This window comes from Coturnix japonica, chromosome 3 (assembly GCF_054131305.1).
Source record: "Coturnix japonica strain WE chromosome 3, WE-NBRP24, whole genome shotgun sequence".
Classification (NCBI taxonomy): Eukaryota; Metazoa; Chordata; class Aves; order Galliformes; family Phasianidae; genus Coturnix; species Coturnix japonica.
In genome coordinates, this window is record NC_140665.1 from 35864301 (window position 1) to 35881882 (window position 17582).

The 17582-nt window shown below is 40.5% G+C and overlaps 1 protein-coding gene across 4 annotated transcripts in view; it reads right to left on the reverse strand.

The window, feature by feature from the left end:
* CHRM3 (cholinergic receptor muscarinic 3) overlaps positions 1-14855 on the reverse strand; it is a 252239-nt gene extending 237384 nt beyond the window's left edge. For all 4 annotated transcript variants that reach the window (XM_085541292.1, XM_085541291.1, XM_085541290.1 and 1 more), the window contains exon 1: positions 14443-14855. The gene's annotated coding sequence lies outside the window, so the exon portion shown is untranslated. The remainder of the gene's footprint in view (positions 1-14442) is intronic.
* Between the last annotated feature and the right edge of the window lie 2727 nt (positions 14856-17582).

A 17582-nucleotide genomic window follows, 5' to 3' on the forward strand; every position in this document is an offset into this window, starting at 1 on the left:
AATGCAAGTTTGGCAGAAGCTAGTCAGCATCTAAGTACTCCAAGTCCAGTGTTTTCTGCACACCTCTTTCTCATGTACATACTTCTAGCCTGGTCAACTCATCAATGCAACTTTTGCCTAGCCTTTGGGCTAAAGACTTGGTCAGCCCAATACAAGAAATTTTGATCCTTGACTTACTGAGAAAGAAGAACAGCTCTTCTGTTACCTTTCCTATATTTAACCTGCTTTCTTTTTACCGTTGAAAGTAATCTCAGAGCAGAAACACTTCCATTTACCCCAAAAGGGGATTAGAACTTCTTGGAAATATTTTTAAAATAAACAGTTTCCTTACCCTGTTTAAACAATGATTGTTTAAGCCAAGGAGTCAAAACGACTTAGAGGAGCTGTACTTGTCTTCGTACAATATTCAGCATGATCTACAATGTGACCAGGCAGCAATGACCTGTATTAATCATAACCCAAAGTATAATTAAGGTAAAATTAATGGACTGTGATGGTCTGGCAATTCTTGCCCACATTCTCACTTTCTGCTGGCTTGCCAGACTCATGCGCTTCTAGAGGAGGTCTGCAACTGCAGCCCAGTGCAGGAATCCCTTCTGCAAAGAGCAGACAAACAGAGAGGAGAGGGGAAAAAAAAAAAAAAAAAAAAAAAAGCTCAATTTGTGCCAGCATATGGAGGAACTCTTTTCACCCCGATTACAGCAATAGCTATTGAGCAGGAGAGTACTGACAATCTACATAACTCAGAATAGCCCTGTCACTCTGATTGAGAGGAGCCAGAGAATACCCCACTTAAGGCAATATCCCTGACCACAAAGGACAAAGCTTTTCACTTCAAAGCTTAAACATCATGTCTTCAAATAAAGAAAAAAAAAAATAATCTTTCAACATCAACCTTAATTCTACCTTTTTCCCTTGTATGAGATCTCCCAAAACCTTAGTATGTATTTTAACTCACTTATCACCAACTTACTTTCCTCAGATATACTTATCATATTAATTGTGCTTGTTTGTTGACTAAAGAGTTAGAAAGTTTCCTGAGGTGGAAATACAGATGTTGTGAACTACCAAGATTCACTGGCCATCTCTTGAGAAATCAGTAAAGTTCCCTTGGTTGTAGTTAGCTGACTAATTAATTTTTACAGGCTTTGTAAGAAGAGTAAACAAATTCTTCAGACCAGAGTTACTTCTCTCAGGTGTCTGTACAGAAGTCATTACACAACAAAGCTGCTCTGCAGCATAAGAACTTTTGTAAACTTAAGGCTCACTATTATTACAACAATATAAAGGATCAGCAGCCAAAACTCAAATATCAACGTGGGAATTCTCACCTCGATACTTATGATATTTATTATAAAGGGAAATTGATTAAGATATAAGAGAATAACCTGAATAAGCACTTTGTTTTTCAAAGTGAAATTTGTAATACTCAGCAGATACTTTTAGCAACTTTCCTCCAAGAAAGATAAGAAACAACACAGAAGGAGTGCAGTAAGGGACACTAACAGCGCGCTAAAGGGAAACAGCAGTTGGTATGGTCCGTCTACATTATCTGTCCACCAGTCCTTCCATTTTTCTTCTTTTTTTCAACACCACCAAGAGGACTGAAAAGCTTCATGTACAGCTATCTAAAATCCTGAGCACTAGCAGAACACAAGTATATATACTAGGTGCTCTGTAGAAAATTGATGATGATCTTACAGGAGACAAAGACTGACAAGTTATGACTGCTAGTAAGATGCAACTAATTCAAACCCACATTTCCTTGCATTAAAAGCTCTTTAACATCCATTAAGCTCTTTAACATTAACATTGTGATGCTCCTACAGCTGTTTTGTATGCAAGTGCAGATATTGTGTGGACAGTAAAACTGCATCTTCAGTCAAACACACTGTGAGCATCTTCCTGCCACATTATGAATTCATGAATGACCTTCATATTTCAGTATCTTTTTCTTGACTAAAATTTCTGATTTGAGTGAACTTTATATTAGCATCAGTTTAGTTAAACTTTCACTGGCTAGCAAGTACTCGATTATTTTGTAACAGGTCACTTAGTACATTAGTACAAAGCTTTACAATAAATTTTAATAATCATTTATCCATTTTAAAGCATTCTGAGCTATAATTATGGAGATTCACATATTTAGGTGATACTTCTGAAATCCACTTTAACAGATCAACTGAACCTAACATCTCACTAAACCAGATAGAAAGAATTTAGTAGCAAGGTAAAGCTTTGATACTCTACTACTTGGATATTAATCTACTAACTTTAATCTCAGTGTTTCAGTAAATTGTTGAAAATCGTTTAACTGACAGAAGTGAACAAATGCCCCTCTCTCTCTTCTGTATATTAATCAGCTTTCACATATGTTACTCAGCTTTCACGTAGCATTCTCCAAGTATAAGTTTTGCCGGAGAAAGAAAAAGCTCCCAGGCATCACAAACCCATAGTTAACCCTACTCCTGCTAAAGCAGTATTTTAAACAAGGACCTTTCACTTTTGCAGGCCAATTCAAAAAGATTACCTAGTCTTACATGTACCATACAATTGGGGTTTATTCTGGAGAACTTCAGCTCTTGAGTGATATGGTACATGCAAACCATGTCACTCAAGATTCTCTAATGCTTCGTGTGTATTTACAGTAAAGTTCTACTAACTCTCTTGTGCACATGCATGAAAAAAATTCTACCTGTGGCTGTAGATATCAATCTTTCATGATTGTGTGCACCGGTGCTGCAGTGGTAGGAATGCCACGTTGCAACACCGGTAGGCCCGGGTTTGAATCCCCCCTGTGGCGCAAGTGGTAGAAGTGCTGCTCTGCTACACAGGGGGCTCGAATCCTGGGGGTTGGACTCGATGACCTCTAAGGTCCCTTCCAACCCACACAAACTATGATACTATGATGATGATTTCGTAATTAATTTGCTTTTTGAAATATTTGTTCAAGTTCTATAATTCTCTCAATGAATGAATGAATTCATATACAGATATAGGTGGAGATATGGGTCACTGTCTCTGAGCCAGACTTGCTAATACATACAAAAAATAATACAAAAAAGCACATTCAGAAAAATTACAGAGGTAACCAGAAGGAGAACAGAAATGTGAGACTAGAACTAAAAGAAACAAGCTCTGAAGTGAAGCATTCCAGCCTGCTTGTTACTGTGAACTGGGATCAGAGGAAGAATATTGCCTAAGCTTATCTTGACATGAAAATAGCTACACATATTAAAGTTTTAATCCTATTTAAATTAATATAATTTAACTGCTGCAAATAGTTTGGTAAATTTATTTCAATTTATTTTGTTTAAGTTGATTAGGACATGCCTTGAAGTATGTTTTGTACACTTAGTACATCTCACTACTTCAAACACGACTGCCTGGCTACATGTTTCTAGAACTTAGCCTTGTGCTCTATTTTTACTAGAAGAGAATTGTGGTTTTGGTAGTGGGGCTTTTTGAACTGTTCCTATTGGAAAGCTGAAAAAAGTTAGAAGTTACATTTAAGTAAAACGGAGCAAAGTAGAGTAAACTGTATTTTCTATTATCTAAGCCCAAAAAAGGAAGAAAAGTCTAGGCTCAAGTGAAAACTCAGATTTGCCCAAATATGAAGTAAACAACCTTAACTCAGCTGTGATAAGTTTCACCCCACATCTTTCAAAATGCTTCTTTACTATTTACAAAACAGAACAGATGGAAATAGCCAGATGGTACATACATACAGACATCAAATTTATGATCACATCCTCTTAGTGTTTTACCTCTTAGGTATAACCTCAATGAAGTAGTAAAACATGCTGAGAGTATCTTTTCTACATGCATCCACTGCTCTTTAACAGTCTGGAACAATCAGCACAGTGGTTAGGGGGCGCTGTAATTTTTTAGTATATAGGTTTAGACCCACACACAGTTTATCACCTTTAACTTTCTATTTCTCACAGAATTTTTTTTTTAAATTATTATTTTTTAGTAGGGCTTGTGCCTCATTACTTCTATCAAAAACAGTGTGGTAATAATCCTGCATTCCCTATACGACAGATACAAACCTAGAACAGGCCATAAGTTAGGTGCAGAACCTCACGGGATCTATGAAGAAAATAACTATTTAATACTGGAGACTCAACCCACATGTCAGTAAATCCTCAGTGTGAAAAACCTAAGGGTTTGTGATCAGGAACAGCAGCATTACCAACTGAAAAATGCAGTAAAAGACTACCTGTTATTTTTAATGTAGTAAAACAAAGAAATCAAGGAGAAAAAAAAAAACTGTAAATTTCAAACAGTCAATAGAAAACTCTGAGTATCCCTGAATTTCACAATCCACCCAGTATTAATATTCAGAAACTTAACAACACTGTAATACCTGATTCCAACTACAGCCTTGAATGCAGGACCAGGGTGAGGCAAGTCACACAACCACAACAGCCTATAACACAAGCATTCATAGTATTCAACTGTCCATGTCACATAAATCAACACACAATATAAATAAATTCTTAGCCAACCCATTTCATAGCCTATATGAATAAAATGGTACCACCTCACAAAAGAAAAGTATATATTCTACTTATTTTAAAGAATCTTCAAGCTCTAGGACAACCATAAAATAATAACTGCAAACCATTATAAGAGAAGGAGGAGCAAAAAAAAATGTGACTATTGTAAAATAAGTGTATTACGCCTGGAAATAAACAAAAACTGACCCAAACATCTTATCAAGTGAAATCAGTTGATGAGATCTGACACAGAGAAAGATACTGGCCTGCCAGATGAGTCACTGTACCATGGAAAGCTTCAAACTGATATAACAAGAATAAGATCTCTGCATGCTAATATTGTCTGATCTCTTGTAGCTTGATATATAGCTACATTAAAGAGCAATCAGTACTTAAAAATTTTTTCAAGGAAAAGATCATTTATTTTATTCTTGCAAACAACTTATGTGATCATATTCATTTTCAAACCTCCATTTTCTTAAGTTGCAAATATGACAAGCTAGCATGAGTGCTTGCTTAGCACTCCTAATAGAATGTCATCCCAGAATCATTATTTCTTTTTGTAACCTAATCCTGTTATTTGGGGGGAAAACAAGAGAAAAACAACACTAGTAAAAATCACACTATCTATTCACCTTCAATAGTTTATTCACAGATGGTAACACATGACACAATGCAGAAGTGAATTTGACAAATGACATTTTTCTTACCCAAACTAGAGAAGTAAACAGCTTTAAAACTCTTTTCTTTGTGACTTTAAAGAGTGGGCTTTTAACAGTGGATCACTTAGGCTGTATTTAGGGGCAAACGTGGCTTAGATAAAATTTAATCTTCAGAATCACAGTAATAAAATAAATACATAGATTTGAATGAATACTTCATTGAAAATTTTACCTAAAGAATAACCAACTGATATCTTGCATTTCTGTATGCAAGTCTAAAAACTTGAAATCAGTACAAAAACTCATCAGTTCTCAAAGCACTGGGACAGAATCACAGTAGCTTTTTACAGGTTCATATAAATTTGTGATGTGGTGTATTGTACTTGTATTGTACACTCAGAAAAATCAAATGTGCTTAGGAGGAAAACACTGTTGGCTCTTGCATCTATGAGAGTTTAGTACAGGCTGGAAACACTCAAGCTAATATAGCTGAATAAGAAAGCTAGACATTTCTAGTTACGCTGTAGCAGAAAATCATCTTTTTCTGGACAGTCTTTAAACACTGGTTGAGAGGTTTTTTGGTTTATTTTTCCTGTTCTCCTACCAATTTTCAAGGATGAACAAACCCACTGCTATTTTATAAACCTTTTTTTCAATTTGCTTGCACATTTTTTGCCTTTTTGGCATTCCCTTTAGCAAACAAACACAGCTTTCACCAAGCTGAGTAAGAATAAAAATTACTAATTCAGTAGTGAATAGTATAAACACCTTCTGCTTCCTCTGAAAAGTACAATTCATCTTCACAAGCATCTCCATCTTCCATATACTTGCTATCACAAAGCAACCAAATGTTTTAGGTGAAGATACAGAATGGGAGGAAAAGCAACGATCACTCCTATTTTTTATTTTGAAGCCTTACTACACACTTCTTTTGCTTCTCGAGCACATATGACTGAAGCAGAAAACATTTGGCTGTAGCACACACCTGTGATAGTCTATCAACAGCAATGTCAAATATTGCCAAGATTGTTGATGTATTCCACCATCCCACTGCACTCTAAGACCAAGGAAAAGTGTAACCAACGACACTTCCTGCAACACCATCAGTAGCCATTAGCTACTGATCTGCAGCTTACAGAAAGGGAGATACATTTTTTTTCTTTTTTTGTTACATTAGTTCCCTCTGCATTGTACAGTATTATTTCTTAAGCAACAATTTCCTACATCGTAACACTTTACCCTTTCAATTGTATTCCTATAAGATTCCCTTCTACACACATCTGAAAGTCATCCCTTCCAACTTTCTGCTTCAGTATAGACCTTTTTGTTTCTCTCACATACAGTGATGTTCATTCCAAAGCCTTTCCTCATTAACTTTAAACATCCAGACTGGAGATCATCTGCCTTCCAGAGAAGACCAACATCCTTATATCCAACATAGTTATCTTCTCCATCTCTTTCTACAGGAAATGTAAGCTTTTAATACAAAAACTTACTAAAACATAACTGGAGTAACTTGAAATAAACATAATTCTATACCCTGAAGTCACCTCATCAGACTTAAATTTCTTCCCTGAATTTACTTTGGTGGCTACAGACCCAACAAATAACTTCAGTTCTTCACATATTCAGTGCTTCTTTACAGATGTTTTAACAAAGTGACTTTCCTCATTCTCAGTTTACTGGGAGGTGCTTTCTGTAGCAGGCATTTAAAAAGATTTTTACATATGTATTCCAAGAATTATTTGACTTCTAAAAATCCTGTAAGTAAAACACTCCTAGCATTGTTTCACTGTAACTTTTTGTAATGTTTCAAAAGTTTTTGTTTTGAAATTTTAAGACTTCTCAGAAAAAAAGAGAACTCTATTAAAAAGGGGAGCAATCAAGGGATGAGACATACTGCTTGAAAACAGTGATGTTATGCCTGGAACACTATCAAAGAAGAAAAGATTTTCTGATGAAAGAAAACAGCTGAGATATGGTCTTCCATGGAATGATATTTTTTTATCATTTGTCATTTACCAACTGTTACTCACAAGGTTAACAGTCTGGCTAGGAGAACAGGAAAAGGTCTAGTGGAGCACAGGGACACTAAGCATAAGGAGACACGCCTTAATTGTATACAAAAGAATCAGCCTTCACACTCAAAGAATTGCCATTATGAAGTTTCCACCCACTTCACTGATAAGCAAAGGTGCATAAAAACAGGTCCCTTTCTCCCCAGGAGCCTGCCACATACTTCCCAGGATCCCTCCCCACAGGTAAGTTTTTCATTCAGTAGCTGGAATCTGGTTGTTCTATTTATTTGGCTCTTTTACCTTTTTTCTCTGTTCCACACATGCACAAGTTTCAGAATATTACTGTAAGGCTTTCTCCCTATAAACATCAGCTCTGCTTTAAGTCTTTACATTTCCTTAATTGGCAATTTTCTTGTTCTTATCTTTCATCTATCCTTATGCTCACTCATAACTTACTTCCTCTCAATCAATATCCTCAGAACCTTAGCTCCCCTTGAAAACGTATAAGCTTTCAAACTTTGTAACAAACTATAAGACCAACCAAAGTCCAAGACTTGCATTCTGCTCACCTCTCTAGAACAATGTGTATACATTGTTCCTCATCTATTTGAGAATTACACACCCCTCATGCCTCCTGACCTTTGTATATATACATATACATATGTATAACTTCCCTTACATGTCCATCATCAAGACACATCACGAAGCAAAAATGAAAAAGCAATCCTTTTCATTCTAACACAAAAGAGAAGCATGTCTCCAACTGGTGAAAAAAGTGAACGGAAAGCACTATATAATTCTGACTTCAAAAATTTGGGTCATTAAATGCCAAGCTAGTCACAGAATCACTCAGGTTGGAAAAGACCTTAAAGATCATCAAGTCCAACCACAACCTAACCTACTACCCTAACAACCCTCTGCTAAATCATGTCCCTGAGCACCACATCCAAATGGCTTTTAAACACATCCAGGGACAGTGACTCAACCACCTCCCCAGGGAGCCTATTCCAGTGCTTAACAACCCTTTCTGTAAAGAAGTTTTTCCTGATATCCAACCTAAACTTACCCTGGCATATCATGAGGACATTTCCCCTCATCCTGTCACCTGCCACCAGTGAGAAGAGACCAACCCTGATCTCGCTGTAAGCACTTTTCCACTATTGGAAGAGAGCAATATGGTCTCCACTCAGCCTCCTCTTCCACAGACTAAACACTCCCAGTTCCCTCAGTCACTCAAAGTCCTAAAACATACCTAGAGTTTCGCCATATATCCGCTGTTAAGACTGAAGAAGAGTCATCCTAGGATAAGAGGCAGCATTTTATAAGGAAATATTATAATGACAGAGAAATCCACAGATTACTCCATGGAGTGATGTATTCTGCAGAATGCTGTAATTATTTTGTTAGAAGCAAGCACACGCTTTTGTGCAGCAACTGTAGATGCTTAATAAAAAGATGATTCTGAAAATCTTCAAATTCTGTTCTTCCATGACAACTTCGAGTGCCTGTATTATAGCTCCTCTTTTTGAAAGCCAGATCCTTTTTCCTTTCAATAGTTCTTACTATTGTGCTTGTTATATATGGAGATTGAGTTCTTCAACTAATTGTCTGCAGTGAAGTTCTAAAGGATTTGTTGCTATAGCAATAGTTTGTGTTGATTCAAGAATTAATGATAAAAGAAGTGGCAATTAATAGTATTTATTTTTACTAGAGAAATATGAAATAGTGTTAAAAAAAATCTGGTTAAAATGAAAGAGGTGAGAATATGAACAGGTGACCACCACCAAACTCAAAGCTATAAAACCGAGTCTTTTGTGTCACTAAATCCTATAAGGAAAACTCATACTCTAGATTTCAAAACATGTGGAGTGTTGCTGCTTGAATGCTTCCATTTGCACCCAGCCCCTGTGGTATTTCAGCAAGTCCTATGAGAATGCGAGGATGTGCGTGCATCTGTAAATAATGGCATCCGGTGGAACAAGCTCCACTGTACCAGCAAAAGGAAAGAGAATTGAATACTTTTCTCTATGGATTTGACATTGTTGTTCCAGCATTTCGCATTTGCTAATGTCCTTTGCATTTTTAGTGAATGCAAGTGTGTTGCTTCAAGATAATGACCTGTGCGCTCTCACTCCTGAGTAATAGCCATGAAGCTGTTAAATGCTTTCCAGGTCACATGAAACCAAAATAGTAATTAATATTCTACACTGAAACTTCTATTATCTCACCCAATTATTTGTTTTTGTTGCAGTGCAGTACCCTCTATGAGGTATTTAAGGTTTCTGAGAGATTTGTCATTGGTTTTTAGATTTAAATTTTTATTCCTATAAAAAGCAGTGTGGCTTCACACAACTGTTTATAATGCAAGGCTTAAAGCAGTGAATTGATTTGCTGCTTCTCTACGTACTTATTAAGATTTCTTAAGAGTGACTTCCTTAGTAATGTGAGTTTCTAGGAGCAGAAAATACATAATTACTGAAGTCAATAAATTTACTTATTTTATAATGGAATGATAGAGTCAAAGGCTCATGGCAGATTGCCCCTCTGAGCTCTTTTTATAAATCCTTGTAGATAATATACAGCACTTTTTCCTTTCAAGACCATCCGGGTTATTTCCTGCAGATGATACCTCTGACCTACATGCAGGAATGCTAAGATTTCTCAAAAACCAGGAGTCCTGGATGCTGGAGGGGCCATTTCCTGTTTAGAAATACAGCAAGAGTAAAGGGACTGTGGTACAATGTGTACCGTGACAATCTGCAGACGTGGCCAGGGAAGAGGGGTCTTTATGCCACACGTAGAATTCTAGGGCCCATGCAAAGCTCTCAATCTTCAGCTCCATCACAAGCAGCACTTGCAAGGAAGGTAGTAACAGGCAGAATGGCATACACAAGCACTGCTAGAGAAATAGTCAAATAACACTACAAAAAAAAAAAAAAAAAAAAAAAAGCTTTGATCTAATCTCAGCATCTATGAGCAGTTATTCTGTTTACCAAAAGAGGGGCATACCAGAACATTATCATAGAAACTCTAAGCAATTATGTATATACACACAGAGCATATATATGTGTTTTGTAAATATGTTTCTTTATATATAAATATAAACAAATGGGAAGTGAGTGAGAAATACGTATAAATATTTATATAAAATATATTTTTCACCCACTCCATTTGCTTATGAATTCATAGAGGATGAAGAAAGGGTGAACCTTCAAACTTCTTCGCATTATAAACTTTTTCATATGATATCTCTGTTCCTCCCATTGGAATTATACTGGGAGCACACAAGGTCAGATTATCAACTACACACACCAGTTATCCTTGCATGTAATCACATTGGCTTCTCATTCAGAAAAAAAAAAAATAAATAATAATAATCCATAACACTCATTTTTGAGCATGACTCCATCAAATGTTAAAATAACCTGACCACCCTGAATGGCATTCACTGCCAGACAATGACTCGCTACAAGCTGGCACCAATGCCAGGCACAAGCACATGGCAGCAACCATGCAAGGGACTGAACACCAAGTGGCACAGAGCTCAGTGACACAGACCTGCCCTGGTGCACTGAGCTGCTCTAGTGAGCAAAACCCGGGATCTAGCTGCATTTCTAAATTAAACTGTTCAATTTCTGTTTTGGCTACTTCAGAAGGAAAGCACAGGATCCAGTAAGAAAGGTATGAACACCAATCAGTAGCAGCATTTTCCTATCATCTATGATGTAGTTGTGCTCTCAGATGTTTCTTTGCCCCTATCTCAATTGAGGTTAATTTCCATAAGCACCAAACTTCCCCTAGCTCTCATTCCAGTAATTGAATATTTATCATTTATAATATAAATTAGATATTTCAGCCTCCTCCAGTAAAGCCCTTGCCTTCAGTTTGCAAACATTTAATGAAGCAATTCACTTAAGCCTGCCTTTCTTTACACTAATTGATCCCTCCACCATGAAACCACATGCTCGGAATAGATGAGAGGGTTAATCCTCCATCCTCTATTTTCCACACAGCAATTTCAACAGGTTATGCTCAGGATAATGGCTTTTCCTGCCTTTGCTGAGGTTCCTAGCTAGCCTCGCACACAGGCTGTGTTGCAATGGCATCAACCAAGGCACAAGGAGTAGCACATCATAGCATGCACTTGTCCTCTCCCAAAACAATAACTACAAAAGAGAGCAAAAAAATAAAAAATAAATAAATAAATAAAAGAAAAAGAAAAAAAGGGACAAATTCCCAATGTAAATATTGCATACAGGGCTTGGATTAAATATAAAACGAATTCCTTTATTCTTCTGTGCACCCACAGGAGCATAGCTCACCATGCATTCTGCAGCACTGTGTGTTGGGTGGATGGAGTCACTGTCTGTGCAGAGATGTAGCTGACTTGCAGTCATTCACCTGCAAGCTGGAGGAGAGAGCCTCACCTGTTCCACCAGCCAGGCATGAGGCTGCTCTGGGAGGGGAATCAGAGTGAAGACAGGGAGAATGCAGCAATCTCAGTGAATGAATTTGCAGAACAGACCACTTGTGGGGTTAACAGGCTCTTCCTTTTCATTGCAGCTTGTATTTAAACACTTGTTACATAGGCACAAACAAAGACATTTAAAAATAGCTGAAAGTACTGGCAGAGGTGGCACTGTGTATCCTCCCCCACATATGGCTCCATACTGCTCCCTATTTTAAAGCCTAATTATAAGTCTTTATTAAATGAGAAACTGTCACTACAGTAAGAGATACTAATAATATTAGTAAACTGTTCTATCATATTACGTACTCAACTCAGCAAGCATGCATCTCCACACAGCAGAACTTCCTTTGCCTTCATATCCCTCACAGATACTTTGCCTCATCTTCAAGTCACTGTCTGTTGAGAGTACAGTCTCTTCTTCATGGCAAATAAGCCATTATTTCATAATAAACAAAATTAATTACCACCATCCAGATCACTTCAAACTTTCTTCCAGTGTCAAGCACCTTTTGCACTCTTCCCCTTCCTTCTACAGTCACATAACATTGCATAACATGGTAATTGTCAACGCTAAAAGAAGGCATGCAGCTTTCCGTCTGCTGGGAGCAAGGATAAGGGAGGGAAGAAGGCATGAACACAAGAACCATCATTTTTGTTTTATTTGACAGAAATTTCCAAGATGTTTTTCTTTTCTTCTACATCTCAGGATTTGGTCCTGAAATCATTTGCAGCCCTGAGTCTGAAATTCAAGCACTGATTTTAGAGAGGGAGAGAAGGAGAGTGTTAAAAGAAGTAACTATAGCTTTAGAATTAAAAGAGAAATAAGTGGGACAGTTTTTCAGACCTGCTTATACAGTAACCAAGAGATCTGAATCCTTAACACTCCTATTTAGAAGTGAAATTTCAGACGCCACTGAGCAGTGTATTTGCAATCTTTTGTGCAGTCACAGTTGCTTTTCACCATGAAAATCTGCTTCTGAGACTCCAGCTCTAGAACACAGCCTGCATCCAACAATATATTAATATATTGCCAACAGTAAGATGAACTTGAAATTTCCTTCAGTAAAATAAATTAAAGTAGATTGTACTTGACAGTATCCAGATACATGATACAAAGTAGGTAATCAGCTGCTCCAGAAAGTTGCAATGCATCTACTTAAGAATGACATGGCTTTGCAGCTCACAACAGCTTCGATAATAAGTTCGGTTCTATTGCTTCTGAATGAAGCAAACCAATTTCTGGGTTTGGCAGCAGCACACAGACGTAGAAGAGAAGAAGAAAACGTGCAACCTGTTTTGATAGAGCTGGCAGCAATTTGGACAAATTTCATACTGGATTATCCCCGGAGCATTGCTTTGTTACTAAGATCCAGCAAGATTGCAACATCCTGAATAGCCTAAGAGAATAGTCTGTGGCGTTTCAGTTCAAGTCAAGTGATTCTTTGTCCCTAAAGCTGAAGTTGCCCTGCTAACAGGTGAATGGCACCAAGGTAAGGACACATTACTTCAAGTGAGATTCAGAACTATAAAATGCAATCACCATATTCCTTTGCAAGGCAATACTGAGTGCGTAAAAGCTTCTGGCAATAACTACTGAAAAGAAACAAGAAAAAGAGAAGCACAAAAACTTTTCGGGACACACAACACTAACAACCTCTGCAATACTTTTTCCATGCCACAGAGAATCTCCACCACACAGGCCACTAACTCACATCCATGCCTAAAGCCACCTTCCATTCTGCCAAAGCAGCATTACCTACTGCAGCCCTGGTCCCACACAAGGCAGCAAGCCACAGACTGTCAAATTAAATCCGCAGCAGCAGAAGAAGGAAAATCAATAGGCCATTCACTGACTTTGCGGTATGTTTGTATGTATAACTTAAAAGGAAATAAATAAATATGAGCCTTTCAGTCAATGTGGTGTGCAAATACAGGAATACACATCGCTCCAACAAAACCATTCTCACGAGACAACCCGGCTTTTGTTTGGACCGTTTTTTTCCTCTTTTAAGTTTCTCTAAGTGTGTCAGTAATATCGAAGTTACAGTTCCTCTGCCTGTGACTATTTCTATATATGGTCAGCACAGATATTTGCTGGGATTTGCATTTTTCCAGAAGTAATCCAAGGCAACCGGCAGCCCGTGAATCGATGCAGAAACCCACAGGAGCAGCTCTATCGCCCCATACACGTGAGGGCAGTCGGGCTTCTCTGCCCCGACACACACAGCACAGAGAACGGGGCCGACTTCGGCTCCAAACGAACACTCGGTCTCTGCCCCAACACCGGCGGCAGCGCTGCCTCACGCACCCTGCCCACGGGGGAAGCGGAACCGCAGCAAAGCCCACGCCCGGACACGGAGCCAGGCAGAGAACAAGGAGCAGCGGGGGCAGCCCCAGCTGGGGCAAAGGCGCACCCGGCGGGCAGCGGGCGGCACGTCGAGCCGGGCAGCGCTGTGCAGCCACCCGCCGCGGGACGGTACAGCACGGGCAGGCTACGCTGTACAACCGCGGTTCCCACTCCGCACACGCCCCACGAGATGGACGAGCCCACAGAGGGGCAGCACGGGCGGCCGCCGCCTCACCTCGCCGCTCCCGGAGCGCAGCGCCCCGTGGGGAGGGGCTGATCCGACGCCCCGAACCCCAGAACAGCGGAGGCAGCAGGTGAAGGCGCCGCAACTTTCACAGCGGGCGGCCCCGCCGCGCTCCCGACCCGGTCAATCCCGTAGAGGAGGAAGAAAACCCAAAGCGGAGCGCTCAGACGCTCCCGAACCGGCGTTCCGCTGTCCTACCTGCCTCGCTCCCGGCGACTCTTCACCACCGCCCGCTTTGCTTTGCTTTGCTCCTCTCCTCGTCGGGCGCTCCCGCGGCGCCCAGGTGGCGTTAGCAGCGCGCTTCCCACGGGCGGCGCGCCCCCGGCGGCCGACACATCCCCCGCCGGGCGCCGCCAAGAGAAGGGCAGCGGGGCAGGGCACGGCGCTCCACGCCTCGCGCTACACCCACCCGCGCCGCCGCACCTGTGCCGGGCGGGACACCGCCCCCTAGTCTCGGCCCCCGGGTGGGCGGGGGCGAACCGGGACCCCTCGCCCCGCTGCTGCCACCGCCGCCGCCGCTGCCGCCTCCGGCCCGCCCCGCGCCACCGCCGCCCTCCCCATGCAGCCGCCACGCGAGGGGCGCCCTGGCTCCGCCGCGCCGCGCCTCTCATTGGCCCGTCCGGCGCTGACCTCACGGGGCACTACTCCGCCCACCGCCCCCGGCCCGGCCCGGCCGGGTGCCCCGTGGCCGCCCCGCCGGAGCCCCGAGAGCGGGCAGCGAGCGCGCTGTGGCCGCCGTGCGGCGGATGGGAGGCGGCGTGCCGGGTGCCCGCAGCGCCCCGGAGGGTTTTCCTCGGGGCAGCGCGGAGAAGAGGCGTGTGAGCGGCGGCCCCGGCCCCTGCGAGCAGCCGACCAAGTAAAAACGGGTCGCAGCAAAAGAGAAGACGGAGGAACCGTTCCACTGGGCTGCGACGTCTTCTCCTCCTTTCTCTTGGTTTTAACCGAAGCAGATGAGCAACTACTGCTCGAAGACAATGGTCCTGTCTGTGGAAAAGAAATAATTTCCAGTTGCATATTCAGTATTTATCTTAATGGTGCATATGGCATTACCATACATCTCGGTAGCATGCCTTAATATGGCATCGATCCATTTCTAAATAACTTTCAACGTACATCCTTGGAATACTCTCCCCTCCCGGCTAATCTGAGCATCACAAGCTTGTAGTAAGATGAATAATTCATTAATGGATGCTCACGTGTAATTCGAATGTGTTGGACCAGAAAGGCATAGGGAATCTTGCCCATTTTAGAAGATCCAGGAGATGTGTGTGCTGAATTATTTCCACAGACTGAGCTGTCCTGCACTTCTGTTTTTCTTCTGTCATAAAAGATGAATACATTCAACTTGAAATCATTCAACATAAAGAAAGCTGAAACTCTAGCACTTGTGTTTGTAGCCAACATTGTTCACCACAGGATTCCTGCAGCACAGGGGGCAGGGCATGTTCCTCTGTTGAGGTCTTGGATACATGAAACACCAAAGTCTAGGAAGTTGCAAACTGGAAAATACAAAGGAAACACTAACAGATGCTTGGAGAAGTTCAGATACTCTGTTAATTTAATTGTCCTCAGGAATCATAGAGTGGCTTGGGTTGGAAGGGACCTCAAGGTCCATTACACCCCCTGTTACAAACTTGGAGTCACCTTGCTCTGCTCTGTGGTGTGCAATACTGGGATTTTCAGGGGACATGAGCTGTAGGATTCCCACAAAACCAGCCAGAAGCAGAGCCAGTGAAAGGATATGTCATACTTGTGGTACTACATTTTAATATACTTAGAAAACGTACTGTTTCACTACAACTTCAATGAAAAATTCAGAACGTCCTAAATATACCATTGAGACAAAAAATAAAATAATAATAATTAAAATTAAACTAGAATTTTTGGAGTAAAAAAATTCCTCTGTTGTCCAGCTCTGCACACGTTTACTTTACTGTCTATGCTTTTCCCTTCACTTTACATCTAAAAACAGCAAAACAAATCACACCATACCCTGTAATATTGTCTGGGGTTCAAGTACTGATAGAGCCAACCCAGACAGCCCTTCAGAGTACAGCCATCCTCTGCATCCAGAGCCTCTGCACCCATCTATACCCTAAACTCACAGGATGCTCCTGCAGATTATATAGGAAATGGTGCGGTGTGTTTTGTTAATTTTTTAAACTATTATGCTGAAAAAAATCTTAGATAATTTGACCACCTTTCCACTTTGTCTCTAATAGTAGCTATTGTATTCTTTTAAAGGCTTACCAGTGGGAAGCCTATGGAATATGATTCCAGGTAGGGGTGGATAATGTATTAATACAGAAATCGTTCACAGGGGGTGGAGGAAGATGCAAATGGTAAATCACAGTATGATTAGAGAAGGGTCAAAAATACACAGCTTTGTGTCTATGATAATCTCATTAGTGTCTGAGGTTGTGGTAAAAACCATATATGTATATGAAGCATAAAGCATTTCAGAAAATTGTGAGGTGTTTTTTTTTTTTTTCCTTAAGATTCATTGCAAGCTGGGATTAGCTTGCCTTTGAATTTGCCTTGCTTTTAAATATCTATCAATACTTCATAAATCAGAGCACAGTTGCCTAGTTCAGTTCTGTAATAAATATATTTAACCTTGAGTCATACAAAATGAGCATGTAAAGGAAACATATACACATTAAAACCAGTGACCCAAAAAAAACACTCGTTGGATAATGTCGTGTAAAGAAATAAGTGTCAAGAGAGTCAAGGAACTGTTCAGGAGAGCCTAAGGTAAGGGAATAAATGTTGCAGTGACACTTGTAAATAATGCCTTTTGCAGGGAAAAATAATAATAAATCCACTGACTTTTACAAGATCTTTGCTGAGCAGAGATCAGAGGTTAAAACAGCTCCTGGGCATGAGATGGGTTTTCACAATATATTCTGAAGAAGGCACAGAGGTCAAGAATAATTAGAAGAATAAGTTTTAAAATGGACAATGTTACTGGACTATGCTTTCTTGAGTTGTCTATGGGAATAAGAAGCAAATCTGGCACCAGAGGTTGCACACCTCTCAGTGTTCTGCTTAATTTCTCCTCTTGCTGTCCATCATAGGACCACACGTAGGACTTCCCTGAGGGATCAAAACCCACTCAACTCCAACCATGTAAGTGTTCACATAGAACAGCTCTGCAAAGAAGGTGGGGAAAGACAGTGGACAACTGAATAAGTGGATGCTCAGTGTGCCTTTTTTTGCTATACATTAAGGACTACCGAGTTCGCTGCCTGATCTCTGTTAATACTGATTGCACATCCTTGGCCTCCTACTCTTTTCATGCCCATGTACATACCACTGCTGAACACAGAGCCTGTGTA